Source organism: Trachurus trachurus, assembly GCF_905171665.1.
Source record: "Trachurus trachurus genome assembly, chromosome: 14".
In the NCBI taxonomy this organism is placed as follows: domain Eukaryota; kingdom Metazoa; phylum Chordata; class Actinopteri; order Carangiformes; family Carangidae; genus Trachurus; species Trachurus trachurus.
The window spans coordinates 8,910,655-8,927,377 of NC_139903.1; the positions used below are offsets into that span (position 1 = coordinate 8,910,655).

A 16,723-nucleotide genomic window follows, 5' to 3' on the forward strand; every position below is an offset into this window, starting at 1 on the left:
TGTGTGTGTTTGTGTGCAGGCGATGGTGTGATTAATTGCGTGTCTCTTCTGTGTGTGTTTTCAGCTGCTTGCACACATGCAGATCATGTCCTAGGTTGAAAAACATGGTTTGTCCTATACAATTTACTGAGGACACGTCTGGTCAACATCTCTTAACATCTAAAGGAGTTACATTTAACAACAGTGTTTTTTATTAGATGTGGGCCAAAAAAAGACGCTAGAGCTCAAGCCAAGTAAACACACGAGCCTTTTGTCTGCCTTCTCAATAAAAGGGGTTAACCTATGGGACACTTTACCCACTCACCTGAAACTGGAGACTGATACAAACTCTTTTAACTGAGGACTAAAGGCATGATTAAAAGCAAAACAACAATGCTCACATGTATTGTTTTATCTCATACTGTTGATAATATTGGTGCTTTCAAGATAACTCGGAAGTCAGAAAAAAACGAGCTCCGAGTTGCCAAAAACGAATTGAATGGTGTAGAACTCGGAAATTACAGGTCGGAAACTCGTATATCATTTCAGAGCTCCGACTTTCCGACTCAATCAAAACATGGCAGCCTTCGTCTTAAATGGTTAGAATTTAAAAATGTTAGGTTATTTGTTTTAGGTTTTAATGCATATATTTTGTGTATTATTGCAGTATATGAAATACGTTTATATTAAGCTGTGATTGTTGTATTGTGTGAAACTGTGGTCCTCGTAGGTAACGGAAATAACGTTTAACAGTTATCTAGGCTATAATGTTATATGTGCACTCATCTGCAGCGTCTCCTCTCCTCTTCATTAGCCTCCAAAACAAACATAATCATTGAACGCAATGATGTCGGAAACTCTGACCTCCGAGTTGTTTTGAACGCAGCATATGCTCTGTGTTTTTAGAATAGCCGCCTATGGACTGGTGTTGAAAATGAGCACATGTGCTAAAAACACCCAAGCAAAGCATCTGGTCTGTCCACTGGAACAGTGTCAATGTATTTGTGTTGTCCATATCAAATAAAATAAACATAACATAACATAACATAACATAGATGCTCAGCGTTAAAATGCCACCAGCTCCGACTATAGATTCAAGTCAGGAGTCGAGTCTTAGTTTTCTTTGTGTGTGAGATTTCCGCTGTATGTTTAGGGCACGCGTGTATGTGTAAGTAAGCTGCTGCGCTGCTCATAGTGCAGGTCATTTGTTGCTGTGATGACAGCCGTCCTTTGGGCCCATGATATTCTCAGTTTAGTCTATCTATCTGTTTGTGCGAGCTCAAACGACCTTCAACTTGAAAATAATACAAGATAGCACAGTTTTGAATTTGTGTGATGTTGCACAGTGCAGTGTGTGTGTGTGTGTGTGTGTGTGTGTTCCTTCATGTGTGAATTCATGACCAGTGTCAGGTGTTATTGTGCCTGCAGCGTTGGTGGATGACAGGTGTTTGCAGGCTTCCCCCCCCCGGCCCAGTTAGATTCCCCTGCACACCAGAGGCTTTAGTGGAGTCAGAGCCTGGACTCCATCGAGCATGACTAAAAGATGCTCCTCTAATATCCCTGGTCAGAGAATCAGTGAACTCGCTCTGAATGACTTCCTCGGGGGCCAGCCAACCAATCGCCCTCTGTTATCACGTTACAATGTGGCCATCGGAGCAGACTAATCAGCAGACAGCAGAGGAAAACATAGCTCCTGCTGTTTCTGCTTACGCCTGCATTGTAAACCTGGCTGTCTCAGCTCGCAAATAGGTTTGAAAACAAAGACACAATAAAAACACACAGTAAAAAAAAATTTAATAAAAACAAATTTCAAATCTTGGCTTCTGATTTTCATTCAGACTGTAATGACCTTAGACAACCAGACAGGGAGTTGACGGCTTAATATGGTGTAATAAAGTTTTTCATTGGTACAAAATATTAGGTCTATTTGCATGCACAATAACATGCTGCATTACTCCACACGCGAACTGAACAGTCTAATTACAGTGGGAATAAAGGCCTTTTGTTTTACTACTGAGTTTAGAGTCTGTGTTTGGTGATAAACTCATTAGCACAGCCTCTAAAATGTGTTTGGCTAAAACTGTGTGATCACTGCATCCCACAGTATTGTTCATTCAGCCTTTCATCAACCTGAATGAAAAACTTATCATGTAACTGTTTACCCTGGCGTCAGTGGACCCAGAGAACCCAGACCAAACTCCAGTGTTCCTCAGGGAGTCGTATGTGTTTGTCTGTGTGTGTGTGTGTGTGTGTGTGCGCACATGCGTTCGTGTGTGTGTGTCTTTGTGTGTGTTTACCTGTTCATCCAGGCATGTGAGTGGGGGTCAAGCTGTGTGTGGTGCTGCAGCTTTTCCCTGTGGATAAAGCTACGCAGCCCGTCCCTGTTGCCAGTACAAATCCTCTTACAGTGTTTGTGTGTGTGTGTGTGTGTGTGTGTATGTGTGTGTGTGTCAGTGTGAGAGTGAGACAGACAGCAAGCTGTCCCAGATCATCTTGTTGAAGCTTGGTGTTGGTAAACACAGTACATGGTATAAGCTCAGCTGAAACAGGCACTAATGATTGGGCTTAGCGCTGCCTGTTGCCTGGGTGGCCCTCAGCACTGACAGCCTCTGGTGGGAACTGCTGACGCCACGCTGCAAACACTGAAGGAGAGAAAACTAAACTGCATGATATATATAAGTCAGCGTCCGTCTTTCGTCACAAACACTGGCGCACACACTATATGCGTTTCCCAGTGTCAGTTTAAAGGTACATTGTGTAGGAATTACTCCCATCCAGCGTTGCGGTTGTATATCGCAAGCAACTCAATCGTATTTTTCATGCATAGCTGCATTCACCTGAAATTGGGCAGACAGTAGACAGATGCCCGACCAGTGTTGTTTTTGGCAGGCATTTTAGATTTAGTCTTAGTCTTAGTCTTTTTGACGAAAATACTTATTAGTTTTAGTCAATTTTAGTCATTTCTATATGTGATAGTTTTAGCCTAGTTTTAGTCGACGAAAACTCAACAAGGTTTTCGTCTAGTTTTAGTCAGTTTTAGTAAAAAACAAAAACAAATTAATTCAATAAAGGAATGGTTTTGCACATAATGTTTCCACCCAATGGCTTATGGTCTAAGGATTATGCATTAGCCTACACACAGATAAAGTGGTAACAGTAGTGCATTCAGTTTTTTTTCTGCTGGATTATATTTAAAATACGTCCATATATCTTCTGGTCGAGTGACGGCAGGTGTGTTGAGCAGAGTGTGCGCTGCATGCCAGGTGGTGGACGTGACCACACAAGGATGGGATGCAGCAGCGTTGCAGATACTTGTTGATTTTTAATTGACAGGTTATACGCACAATAAGCAGAAATGTTGTGCATTTTGAACGTCTGACCACCCGTCAGCGCCGCGGAGCGGCTGCACCGCGGTCACCGGAGCAGCTGATCACTGCCTGCTGCTCTCTGCCGCTCTGATCACAAGCACCGGGCGGCGGCGCACCGCTCGTCTCAGCAGCGTCGTTCTACTTTTGACGGAGCCATTGCTAAATCATGTGAAGCTTAGAGTAATGACAATCCATAATATGGAATTTAGAGGAGATCACAGCCCTACCACTAACATTTACGTCCGTTCTCGTCTCGTCAACGAAAACTCACACACGTCTCGTCATGTTTTCGTCATCAGAGAGCCATGTTTCTCTCGTCACCGTCTCGTTATCGTCATGAAAAAAAGGAGCGTCAACGAAAATATTTCGTCATCGTCATCGTTAACGAAAACAACACTGTGCCGGACAAGCCTCTATGTAAACAAGTGGTCCGTCAGCACGAGGCAAAAACAATACAGGTGACAATATGTTGTCATGGCGATGTGGTATTGTTTACCTGACCCACGTTTTACCGGCTTTCTCTCGACTTCTGTGACTAAAATGACATCTGGTTTGTTACCGACGGCCGTCTGCCCGACTGCAGGTGAATGCAGCATCAGTGTAACGCTCCATTCCTCCTCACTGCGTTACCGCGGTGACTTTTCACAGACGCCACCTCGACCTGAGCCGACAGCTCCGGTGTCTCCGCTGAGTTTCCGTGGTTTCCTACCGTCACGCTGCCAATGAACGTAAAAAGATGGCGACACCACATGGCAGCCAGCACCGAGCTTACCCGCTCCATGTAGATATGAATGATATGAACGGCTAATTCAGAGCTGAAAGGAACACTTCAGTTTGTTGATGGGGGGGATTACTGATTAATGAAAAACAGACTTTTGAACGAAATAATCAATTTTCGTGAATAGATAACAGGAGAAGTTAGACAATGTCCCTTTAAGAGAAAAAGCAAACTGTAAGGTGGATCATTTAACACAATTAAATAAACACTCGTTTACTGAGTATCACACACTTTCAGAGAGAGAGAGAGAGAGAGAGAGAACACGCTCTCTTTGCGCCCTGGGGGCCTGGGTCCACTCAAATAACCTCTTGGTGAATGTGCTGCTGTCAGGCCGCCAGCAGGGCAGCTTCACAATGTGCACATTTAGGACCCAGAGCCTGACGGCGGCACAGAGTTTGTGGAGGAAAGCATGGAATGTGTCCCGCAGGCAGATGCAGGCCGCTCTCAAAGGCATCTCTATTACAAGCAGACAAGTGGGGTCTTATGTCGTGGTCACCAGCCTCGGAGACATTTCCAGACTGGTGCCCTGCGCCATGACAGCACGCGCCCTCGTGAAAATCTACTGGCCCACACGTTGTGCTCCACTTCATACATATATTATATACACAGTGTTCATACGTGCAAAATGTGATAACTGGGATTGTTTACTGCATGAGCAGAGTCATGAGAGCCTTTAGAGCAGTGTTTGTCAACCTTGGGGTCGGGACCCTACGTGGGGTCGCCTGGAATTCAAATGGGGTCGCCTGAAATGTCTCGTAATTGATAAAAATGACTGAGTTCTCATAACAAGGACATCTCAAATAATGTCAACTTTGCATCAAAAGTGACACAACTTACCGAATGACACTTAACGACAGCTGTCATAAGTATTCATTGATGTTTATGACAGCTGTTATGTCATGGTTATGACAGTTTTATGTCAATCTTAAGAATACCTATTCAAGTAAAGTGTTACCCAACTTTCTATACTTTGACTTTTTAAATACAAATTGAGTTCAAATAAAATGCAGCATATAAAAATATCTGATATTATATTTGATGCACACAGGAGATTGTATCCATGTATGGCATTCATGCAAATGTATGTGTCTATTAGCTCTTTGTCAGTTTCAATTGTTTTGTTTTTTCTCACTACAGCTTTTTTTTTTTTTTTTTTGAAAACTCAATAAAAAACAGTTTGAAATGAAAATAGTGACTGCACGTGATCGCAGGTCAAATTTGTGATGTCAAAATGGGGTCACGAGCCATAAAAGGTTGGGAACCACTGCTTTAGAGAGATGCTCCGAGTATTTCTCTCTGATGCCTTTGACAATAATGAGCAGAAATGGCGAGTGTGGCGACTTGTGATGTTCTTTCATCCGGTATTGTCATCGCAACTGTTCCGTGTGACATCTTGTATAGTTTACTGTCAAACCTGCTTTGCTTTAACTAAAGCTAAGCACCGGCAGCGTGAGCCGGTGCCAAACATGACAGCCACGCTCAGGTCTGTCTTCAGCCGGTGGCCTTTTATCGATAATGACAGATAAAGAGCCCTGTGATCTTGTGAAGCACCAGGCACTAGTGTTGATTACCATCCCTGCTGATAATGCCGCATGCTAATCATTGTAAACATCATGTTGTGGCTTTGACACACTTAGGCTTATCTGTAATTGGTGTAATTGTTACTAGCGTTTAACGAGATCTTCTTCCAGATATCGCTGAGTGCCAAAAGGATCCGGGTATGAGCGAGGCTGCCTCACATCTGCCTCGCTGATGGGGGCATTAGATCAACACTAACTCCTCTCGCTGTGCTATTAATGAAAGGCAGCCACGAGCCAGAGCACAAATCCGATAAAAGGGGCTGTAGATGAGGGGGTCATGAAATATTTAAATATACAGGGCTTCAAAGCGGAAGAGGCCCTCTCGTTCCTATCAACAGACAGACCCCCTGCAGCCCAGTCATGGCCCCAGTCTGTGGCCCGCAACCAGCTCCACATGTAGGTCACACAGCAACAGCTCACTTTCCCGCTGAAGGACCGCCACAAGGGAAAAGGAGGGGATTCACAGATGAAATTGCTCCTGTCCTCAAACACACACACACACATAGACACACACACACACACACACACACACACACACAGGCTTCCTCTTGTTCAACCAGTCTCCCGTGTTCTAGTGTTACGGAGAGTGGGAGATGACAACGGGGTCAGGGAGGATATCCTAAGTGTTGTCTCGGTGGAGTCTGACACGTTAAAACCTTCTGTCACATGATAGACGTTCGGCTTCTCCTCAGCAGACGTCCACGAGGCCCCGTTCACACAAGAGCCACATGAAAAAAAAAGTACGGAAGGACGTGTCTCATGGTGTTAGGGATTTTTGCATTGAAAAAATCTTTTAAAGGTGTTCAGAAATGGCCGTTTGTCCTGTTTGTTGCGCCTCCTTCTACGAGTTTCCAAGAGTTGCCGCACGAGTTTACCTGAGTAAGGAAAACAAATTTGATTGGTCGTTATCAAGCGGGCGGAATATTCAATGTTTGGGGCGAGACCGAGCTCAGTGTGTGTGTTTGTGTCTCAGACGTTTGATTGACGGATGACGGATCCAATATCAGTGGCTCATGTGAAGCATAATTTGTGCGGCTGCATTATCCAATGCGAGAAAAAACTACCCCACTTTCATCCCGGATTTACTCGAAAATAGAATTTTGCACAAAGTTTGGGCTACATCGTCTGATAGATGAGTTATTACACTAATGTTAAGACCCACAGTGGGCTCAAATTCAATTTTCTTTTCTGAATACCTTTAAGGAGACACAAGATGTATCACCTGTCGGCCGCCGAATGACAAGTGTCGAGTGTCTTGTGTTTACCTTGCGTTCTTTCTTTTCTTTTTTTCATCTCAAAGAGGCTCAGACTTCCCATCGCTCTCCTTCCCGTCACTCAGACCTCCAGCGGGGAGGCTACTGTCGGCAGAACAACCACCTCATTTAGCTCGGGCCTCGCAAAATGCAATTAGAACTCCCTCAATGGGCAGCGGGGGCCTGGGATAAGATGCAGACAGAGAGGGAGAGAGAGAGAGAGAGAGAGAGAGAGAGAGAGAGAGAGAAAAGAGTTGAGGTTGGGGAGGGGGCAGTGGTGGACAGTAACGGAGTAAATTTACTTGAGTACTGTACTTAAGTACATATCCAGAGGATTTGTACTTTACTTGAGTATTAGATTTCTTTGGTACTTATTACTCTTACTTAAATACTTTTCCAAAACAAATATTTTTACTTTTACTCGAGTTAATTTCTAGGGAGGCTGAAAAGTACTCGTTACTTTCAGGTCTGCTCTTTTTTTTTTTTTTTTTCTAAAATACTATTGAACACAAGCTGTGTTTGTCAAAGAAGGAAACCCTAACCCCTAAAAGCAGCACATCAGTGCAGGTGGTTTCAAAGAGTTAATTCTCAGAAACAAGAGTTAAAAGGTCCTTAAATTCATTTAGAAAAAAATATAGTAATTCACTGATGTGAAAAATAAGAAATTTACTCTTACTCTTACTTTTACCTAAAGTAAATTTAAAAGCATGTACTTTTGGATACTTAAGTACCTTTAAAAGCAATACTTTTTTACTCTTACTCCAGTAACATGTCGACTGAGCGACTTTTACTTGTAACGGAGTAAATTTTGACCAGTAGTATTTGTACTCTTACTCAAGTACTGGGGTCGAGTACTCTGTCCATCTCTGGGGGGGGGGGGGGGGGGGGGGGGGCTTTTGATGTCCGTGGCCCATCTCGTGTCCCCCTAGAGAGCCCATCATCAGGCCCCCACTCCGGAGCTGTTGAGCACAGAGAGAGAGCCTTGGAGAGGCTTGTTGAAGTGGAGCATGGTGGGAGTGGGGTGGGGGTGGGGGGGTTGACTGGGGCTGTCTCTGTTGGTGCCTGACAGAATGGTCTTGACGGAGCGTGTCAGAGGTCTAATCCCTCAGACCATACTCCTCCAGCCGGGTGAATCGCTCAGGGGGTCCGCAGAGGGTCAGACAGGTTTTAATACAACGCCTTAGTGCTGATTTCCTCACTGCTTCCCTGTAGTAATTCCTTTTTAAGACACAGCAGGCTGTTTCTCTCTCCCCTATACCTCCCTCTCTCTCTTTGGCTCCATCTTCCTCTCTGTATTTTCTGTCTCGCTCGTCTTCCCTGCTCCTTTCCTCTCTAGTTCCTTTTCGCCTTTATCTCTCTGCTTCCCCTTGTTTCCTCGCTCCCATCGCGCCGCAGAGAAGAAAGAAACAAAACGGCGGAAAATAATATCCCTGCCAGCACAGTTGCTCTTGGTTAGTATTAAGTTGAGGCCTTGTGGGGTGGAGGGGAGGGGATGGGATGGGGGGGTTCTTTGGTTGTAGATGTCTGCTGGGTCTCCGCAAATATAAAGACATGCAGATTAGGGAGAAAAATTAAAGCTGGGGCTTTATTATCTGTTGGGGATGTGGCTCCACTGTAGAGCTTCACACAGAAACCAGGGTTCAAATTAGAGGAGGCTTATAATTCTCTTTTTATTGTCATTGAGCTTAAATCATAGGCTACTATAGCTTCTTGAGGTTATAGTGAATAAGCTCAAGATGAATATGTACAGTATGCCAAGCGCTTGCTGCTTACAGCGTTGTTCTGACGAGCAGAGAGCAGCGCGGCAAGGACACTGACATGTTGTGGTGATGAAAGCAAACATCAGAAATACTAAATAATGAAAAAATGCAGCACATTACATTTTCTAATTTCCTTTTCACATGCCTCATCTTTGTTTTCTGAGTTCTTTTTGTCAGCCCAGTAAATCTTTATGTCAGCACATGTGAGTGACAGCACTATAAATATACTAGATGCCGATTTGGCCTTTAAAATAATTTATCCTGGGTTGGAGAATTAGTAATTATAGTGGCATTAAGTGAAAATGTTAAAGGTAAATCAAGCCTAATATCCGTGAATGTGCTTGTGTGTGTCTATGTGTGTGTGTGTGTGCGTTGACACAGGCATTTGAGGCACATATGCTCCTTTCTGTTAAAAGGGGAGGGAGAGTGATTGACTGGTCTGAAATTATCCACGGCATCACAGCCCACAGCCCACATTCCACGGCAATGCCTGTAATTTAGGCAAAAAGGGTCTCCCATTTCTCCACTGACTGGACAGAGTGTGTGTATGTGTGTGTGTGTGTGGGGGGGGGGGGGGGGGGGGGGGGGGGGGGGGGGGGGGGGGGGGGTGAGGGAAGGAGGAAGGGGTGGGAGGGGCTTTTGAAGCGGGGAAGGTTAAACCAATTTTCTCTTCTGCATTGTTTTCCAAAGTGAGTCCCACGGCAGTGACATTACACCGATGGCCGGTGGAGTAGGTTTGTTCCCGCTGACAGGCCGGTCCTTTCTGCCGGCCGCAATGTCAACTGGATCTGATTATTGCCTACCAGATCCAGATAATGTCTGCCATTGATCAGGCCCATTTATCTTGAACTCCTGCTTTCACAGACCACGGGGAGATGAGGGAGATAGAGATAAGCAGATAACACAGTCTCTACAGGCTTTTAACAACCAGCAGAAATAGTTTTTTTCCCCGCTGCTGACATATGATGTGAGTTTCACATCTCTTGGCTCGGGGAAGTTTTATTAAATCACAAAGGATATACAAAGGTAACGTCATCATCAGATCATAAGATGCTCTTTCATCACAGCGTCCATCAGTCTTCCTAAAATGTTTCCCAGCATGCCAATCATACTGCGTGAACATAATGTGGTTGAAATAAGAGGAGGAAATGCGATGGAGAGTAGAGATTCATTTTGGCGCTGGTTATTTACAGGTTTACTACTGAAAAGCGTGTCTGTGGCAACGCAGATGGAAATTCTCCATTCCTTAAATCTTCCATTCTCTCCGTCAGGATATTTGATTGATGCAGTTTAACAGAGAAGACTGTCAGCTTTTCCAAAGGCTTTTTCTCCCCCCCCCCCCCCTCCACACACACTTTTGGCATGCTATGGTGTCCCAGTTTGTGTAACGGTTTTAATGCTGGGTGCATTTGTCTTTGTCTGTGGGTGTGTGTTTGCATGCATAGCCGTGTGTCATCCGCACATTAATACTAGCAATGAGTGACAGATTAATTTATGTCTGGCTACGTGTCTGAGGAATTGGGAAGAAAGGGCCTGTCATTGCTTCTTGTCGAGTGGGGAGGGGGGAGTGGGGGGGTAGAGATTAGAGCCAGTTGTCATTGACAACCCAGTGCAGGCTCCGGGAGATAAGGTCGGATGTAATGACTGTAGAAAAAAAATAATAAACCTAATTTATAAAAAATAAATAAAAAAATAAAACATCTTTATATTGCCCTCAAAAGGCCAGGAGAGGAGACGTAGGCACATCCAAGCGTGTGGGTTTATGTGTGCGCAATTAGAAATCTTTCACAGTTCTTTGATGTGCGCTGCTGCAACGTTTGGACGTTTCACAACCGAAGCAACAAGGAGGGTGTGATCCAGCCCCCACTCCCTCCTCCGAGGAGATGAGGAATTCTTTTCAAACCTTGTCACACTGGGGTTTTTATTATTACTGTGAACCATGCACAGTTCATTTTTAATCAGGTATTATTTGGTTAATACCGATAATCAGATTATTGTGTGTAAATAGCCACTGAATTATAATGATACACGGTCTTCCACTCTTTGCCTGCCTGTCACACACTGCCACAAGTTATTTTTACAGTGTAGTAACATGTTTAAATCCCCACATGACGCTAAAAATAGTTGGGTAAGTGGGTATGGTTGGATTAACCAGGCTATAGCCAGTTCTTTCAGTCACCTTCCCTTGTTCACACTGGCAGTGTAACAGTGTTGGTTGGTCCACCACTTTGGTCCAGATTGAAAAGTTTCAACCACTTGATGAGCTGCCGTGGAATATACGTATATGTTACATGCATTTAGGATAAATTGCTTCCGGGATCATGCCTTAACTTTTTAAAGAGACCCCGAGGAGTTTGCTTTTGGTTATAAAAGAGTCTCATATTACAGTAATGTGGATGAATCTACGTTACCCACTTGTTATGTTAATGGGTCTATTTTCGATAAATATATAATTTTGTCTTTATCATTATTTCCTAGTTTCGGTTTCCCGGATGCTGGCTGCCGGATCGCTAGTTGGCATCATTTAAGGTTGAAACTACAACGGTATCTGATCGTTTTCGAAACTGCGACTTTCATTCTTGATGAATGAAAACATTCTTGACAAATCTTGCACCGGTCCAAAGCTCATGGGAAATGTAGTGTGAAAACACTTTGCTTTCCGAAACTCCTCATTGTCCCTTTAAACTAATAAGTCAAAATTCTGATTTGTCTTTAATTTATGACTGAATACTGACCTGCAAGCTGATGATATTTCCATCATTTCGGCTGTGCTTTGTTTCTTGTTTCCTAATTCTGAATATTAGCATGAGTAACACGCTAAGCTACAGTGGTAAAACAAATGATCAGCTTGTTAACAGTGTTGTTGCTGAGCTAATAATTAACAGACAACACTGTACACATCTGCTAAAGAGATTCTAAGGGTCACATCAGGCCAGTTGCTCAAGTGGGTGTGATGTCTGATGTTAATTTTAGAGAGAAGTTACAGAAATTGTTGATTGCAGTGTGCTCTCTCTCTCTCCCTGCAATGGCAAGTCAAAATGTCTGCTGTGAAAAATGTGTCTATAGGTAGTGTAGAGGCTCACAGAGCGGAGCTGCAGCCTCAGTCTTGTTTACTCATATTTACCCTGTGCTCCTTTGTCTGCCTCAGGAGCTACTGTATTTTGTTCTGACAGGGATGTCACTGTGAGGTGAAGCTGCTGGTGAAACACCCACCCACCTGAGATGACTGCTGCTCATGGCTGATAACTGTGTTCGATGTCATTAAGGAAATTCTTTCTATTCCCTGGTCTCTGCATCCGATCGCAGTTTGAATACGTCAGTATTTTTGAAGCTCTGTGAAGCAATGACAGAGCCTGGAGTCAGCGGGCGATCGTAACAAGAGCTTTTAACATATTACATCGCCAGCACTCATGTTACACTTATCAGTAATATTTTAAATGAGGGTAGATTTGGCATAATGGCAGGAAGGCTCATAAAGGCTAGCCGGTCCCCTGTGATTGTAATCTGGGAGAGAGTTCCTGTAAAATTAAACCGTGGTTGTAGGGGGGAGAGACAAACATGGCTCTGGTTTCTTTGAAGTGGAGAATCAGCCTCCAAAAAAAAGAATAAAAGATGACAAAATGTCAGTGTGAAGCTGATGGTCTATAGACAGAACTTACGTGCCCAGACAGCAATTACTGGGATACATAGCATACATCCAGACATCGTGTTTGATCTCAGCGCTTCATTCTCTTGCACGGACGATGTTTTTCCACAGTCAAACTGTGCAGGGTTCTCCTTTTTTTTTTCATGTGCATGTTCATCTCTGTCAGCGTTTCATTTGAATTAAAAATAATGTGCAGTAAGAGATCCGGACGCTGATTGTTTGGCAGTGTGGCTGTAATCACAGACTTGTGGTCGCTCTCAAATCTGATAATGACCGTTTAAAATGGAGAACAGCGACTCGCTCGTCGCCGCTGCTGCTGCTGCTGCTGCTGCTGCTGCTGCTGCACGGGCCTGTGAAAACGACTGGTAGCCATTTTATGTTGGTGGCAGTCGTATAAATACATATCTTGAAGCCAGTCATGTCATGCGTTTGAAGCCAAACCACGATTTGCCCTTGATGCTTCATCACAATCACCGCTTCAAACAAAAAAAATCCTTGTGATCTAATTACATGTAACCACAGAGTTAGTACATTTGCAACTAATTTTAGACATGATTTACTCTATTTCTGTGACTGGAGAAGGAACTGTGGCATTGTACAGCTGACTGATTTCACTGTACTTATCAAAGATGTTTTCCCACAGCCTGTGTGCAACAGTAGGCCAGAGGGTAATTACTTCATTAGTTGAAGGGGTTCAATGCACAATGCACACGTCTCTGAAACACACCAGGATGTATAGCAGCAGCGGGTAACTTTCTCCCAGGCCCTTTGTGACCACAGCCTTTATCCTCTGAGCCAAGTGGCTGGACTTTAACCGGCCACCTGAGGCCGGTCCTTCCCTCCCTCTGATGGTACTTCACATCCTTTGTTCTGTATGTCTGTACATGGATGGATTGTAAACTTCTCACTTCAGCCCAGACTGAGCCATCTGACTGTGGTTTGGAGAGAAATGGCGTTGTGTCAGGCAGCTCCAAATGTGTGAGGATTTGTTTTGCCCCTCTGAAATCTCGGGCAACTAACTGTACAGTATATCCCATTTCCCATGACTTCATGTTTGCATGGCCGGCCCCATGCAGCCAGCCAACAGACCCTCGGTCGCTCTGTTACCGAGGGACGGATTAGCATCTCTGCCATGAGCTAAGTCTGTTTTCTGCTCTGTGGTTGCTTGGGTTGAGCTGGCAAAGGAAATACCTTGCAATGTGACTCTATTGTGCATCCATTGACCTCCCAGCCAGTGGGTTAATGCTCATTAGACAAGCCTCTATTAAGAGGATTCTCCAGGACTTGTCCGGCATTAGATCAGGATTTGCCAAATGTGGTGTGATCACGGAGAAGGACGGATGGACGCTGTTGCTTCTCAGGTAAATATTACTTTCAGGCCTCAAGTGTGAATCTTGACAGAATAGTGTCCCACACCTTAAAACCCCTCCTGTTCCTCCCTTCCTCAATCCTTCCATCCTTCCTTCCTTCCCTTCTTCCTTACTTCTCTTCCTTCTTCTTTTGATCCAATTGACCTGAACTGTTTCCTCCCTCCATCTTTCTTTCCTTCCTTTTTACCTTCCTTCTTTCGACAATCCTTTTTCCTCTTCCTTCCCTCCTTCCTTCCCTTTGTCGTTCTCTTCCTTCCTCCTTTGATCCAATTGACCTGATCGGTTTCCTCCCTCCATCTTTCTTTCCTTCCTTTTTCCCTTCCATCTTTCCTCAATCATTTTCCCCTTCCTTCCTTCCTTGAACAAATCTGTTCCCTCCCTCCATCTTTCTATACTTATTTTTTCCCTTCCTTCCTTCCTTCCTTCCTTCCTTCCTTCCTTCTGTCTGTCCCTTTGTTCTCACTTCTTCCTTCCTTTTTGACCCGATTGACCCAATCTGTTCCCTCTCTCCTTCTACCTTACCCTCCTTTTTCCCTTACTTCTTTCCTCCCATCTTTCCCTTTGTCCTTCCTGCCTTCCTTCCTTCCTTCCTTCTTTCCGTTCGTCCTTCCTTCCTTGACCCAGGACAACAGGAGGGTTTTAAATCTTACACACACACTCTGTGGCATCAACACTGACCAGGAAACAACCAGAGGCCGAGCCCTGCAGCTCCAGCAGGGCTGTTTTGTTGTGACCATGGGGAGGGAAGCTTAGAAAATAAAAACCCACTCTGCTTTGGTTAAGTTATCACATAATTATAAACTTGGTAAGTCGTGATTTATGACGGCAGTGTCAGGGGTGGGATCTCCTTTGGGTTTTAGGTTTTGTCAGGGTGGGCCACGGAGAGCTCAGAGCTCAAATTGAAGGCTGCGTGACCCTAAGTGCTTTTTATATTACCGGCTGACCTCCCTTCAGGCAAGCTGAGTGGGAGTTGATCCAGCAGGAAGACAGCGCCTGTGGGCTGCGAGGTGGTGCATGCTGTTTGTAAAGGAGCGTTTTGTTTTTCCTCCCCTCACGGTAGCAGCACCCTACTGGGGAATTCATTAGCGGCTGACATCACCTCACTCAGTGCGGGAGTGAAAGAAAGAATATCTTTCTGCCTCTGCTCTCTCTCTCTCTCTCTCTCTCCCCCCTCCCTCTTTCCTTTCCTTTCCCTTCTCCTCTCTTGTTCTCTCACTCTCTCTCTCTCTCTCTCTCCCTCCCTCTCTCTCTCTGTCTCCTTATCAAGCCCTGGTGCGCTGCCGTCTCTCCTTTTGCGCGCCATTTACGCAAAAGGGTAAAACGCGCTGATGTGCGCCTCCATGACCTCAAAGCTTTTCGGAAGCCACGAAAAACACGAGTGTTTGTCCTGCGAAGGAGCACGACTGACTGACTGAAGGCTGAATCCAAGTCCGCCTGTGGAAATCAGGAAGTGGGAGGACCCGACCGTGAAGGCAGCAGCAGCAGCAGCGGCGGCAGCAGCGGCACTCGGGCAGTCAGTCGCTGGATGAATGGGAGTTTGTCTGCTGCTTGGGAGCGGATGGGGAGAGGCTCTTGTGTGCCCACGACAGGGATCCGTCAGAGAGAGAACTGCAGACTGGCTTTGCAGCTGAACACACGGCGGCAGCGGGCTTACACCTTGTGATTTTTTTTCTTTTTTTTTTGAGCTGCCTCCATCTCTGTGTCTTCAGAGGAAAACTGGCCCGTGCGCTTTGTTGGATTGGTTCGCTCCGTCGGACGCAGCCCTAAAACCCTCTCTGCGCACCGACACACAAACCCTCCCGGATCCTGTTTGTTTCCTCTCACGGATATTTCCGACAGGAGAATATAGGTGGGGGAAAAGAAAAACCTCACATTGTGTCCTGAGCGAGGAAAAGAAAGGTGGATCAAGGGATTTTTTTCTCCTCCTCTGCGCTCGTCGCCTCAGTGCCGTTGCAGAAGCTCTCCGTGGCGAGACACATGGTTCCCTTTGTCCAAAAGGCGCAGTAGCTTTGTGAACGGCTTTGGATTTTTTCTTTTTCTTTTTCTTGGAAAGGCTTCTTCTCTCTCCGCATGGCTGTCCTCAATTTAAAAGGAGTAGACTTCGTCGCCTCTTGTGTGGATTATATTATTTGAGAAGCAGAATGTGAAACGGGGCCATATTTACCAGACCGAGAAAGTAATATCCTGCACTTATTTGCTAACCTTGCCACATCAAAGGTATGCGCGCTGCCTCTGAGCCGCTTCTTAATCTAAGATTTATTTATCGCTGTGTGCGAGAGCCCGAGAAAATGGTGTGAGTGGGGTCTTATCATAGTAACCATTGTCACGCCACCTCTTCTGCTGTCATCCACTCCGCAGCTTTCATTGTTTACATTTTGTCAGTGTTGTAGCAGACAATTAATACCCGACCCATTAATGCGTGTGTGTGTGCGTGTGCGTGTGTATGTGTGTTTTTTTCTAACAAATCAGCCCTAATAGGGAGCTGCTTGTTTACCCGCACTGTTGTGTTTTGATTCTATGATTACAACACTTCTCCTGTGGAGACACATCGTTGTAACTGACAGGAGTGCTGCATATAACCGAGCTGTCACTTGCAAGCAGATGTTGAATATTCCTGTCATTAGAGGATATATATATGGTAAACCATTAGAAAATAAATAAATAAGCAACCAACCACTGCTGTCAAGGTATAATAATGCCTTAACATCATATGTGGTCCAGAATTAAGCATGACAGTGAATCCACAAAGCCACTTATCAGAAATTCATTTTATCCAGAGGAACCTGTCTGTCCTCCTCCCATGTGCAGCTTTTACGGGTGTTGTCCTGTTTCTTTTCTATAGCAACCTGTAGTGATTCACAACAGAACAACATATTTTTTTCCTAAATGTCGAGATTGGAATGTAATTCATCATTGAGTTTGGTTTTTATCAACTTTCTTTTTCACCAAAACAAGTATTTTATTGTTAGTCTATTCCGGTTTTAATTTC

At 44.7% G+C, this 16,723-nt stretch overlaps 1 protein-coding gene across 1 annotated transcript in view; it reads left to right on the plus strand.

The window, feature by feature from the left end:
* auts2a (activator of transcription and developmental regulator AUTS2 a) overlaps positions 1-16,723 on the plus strand; it is a gene marked incomplete at its 5' end in the record, with an annotated part of 323,339 nt that overhangs the window by 267,149 nt on the left and 39,467 nt on the right. The gene's annotated exons all lie outside the window — the stretch shown is intronic.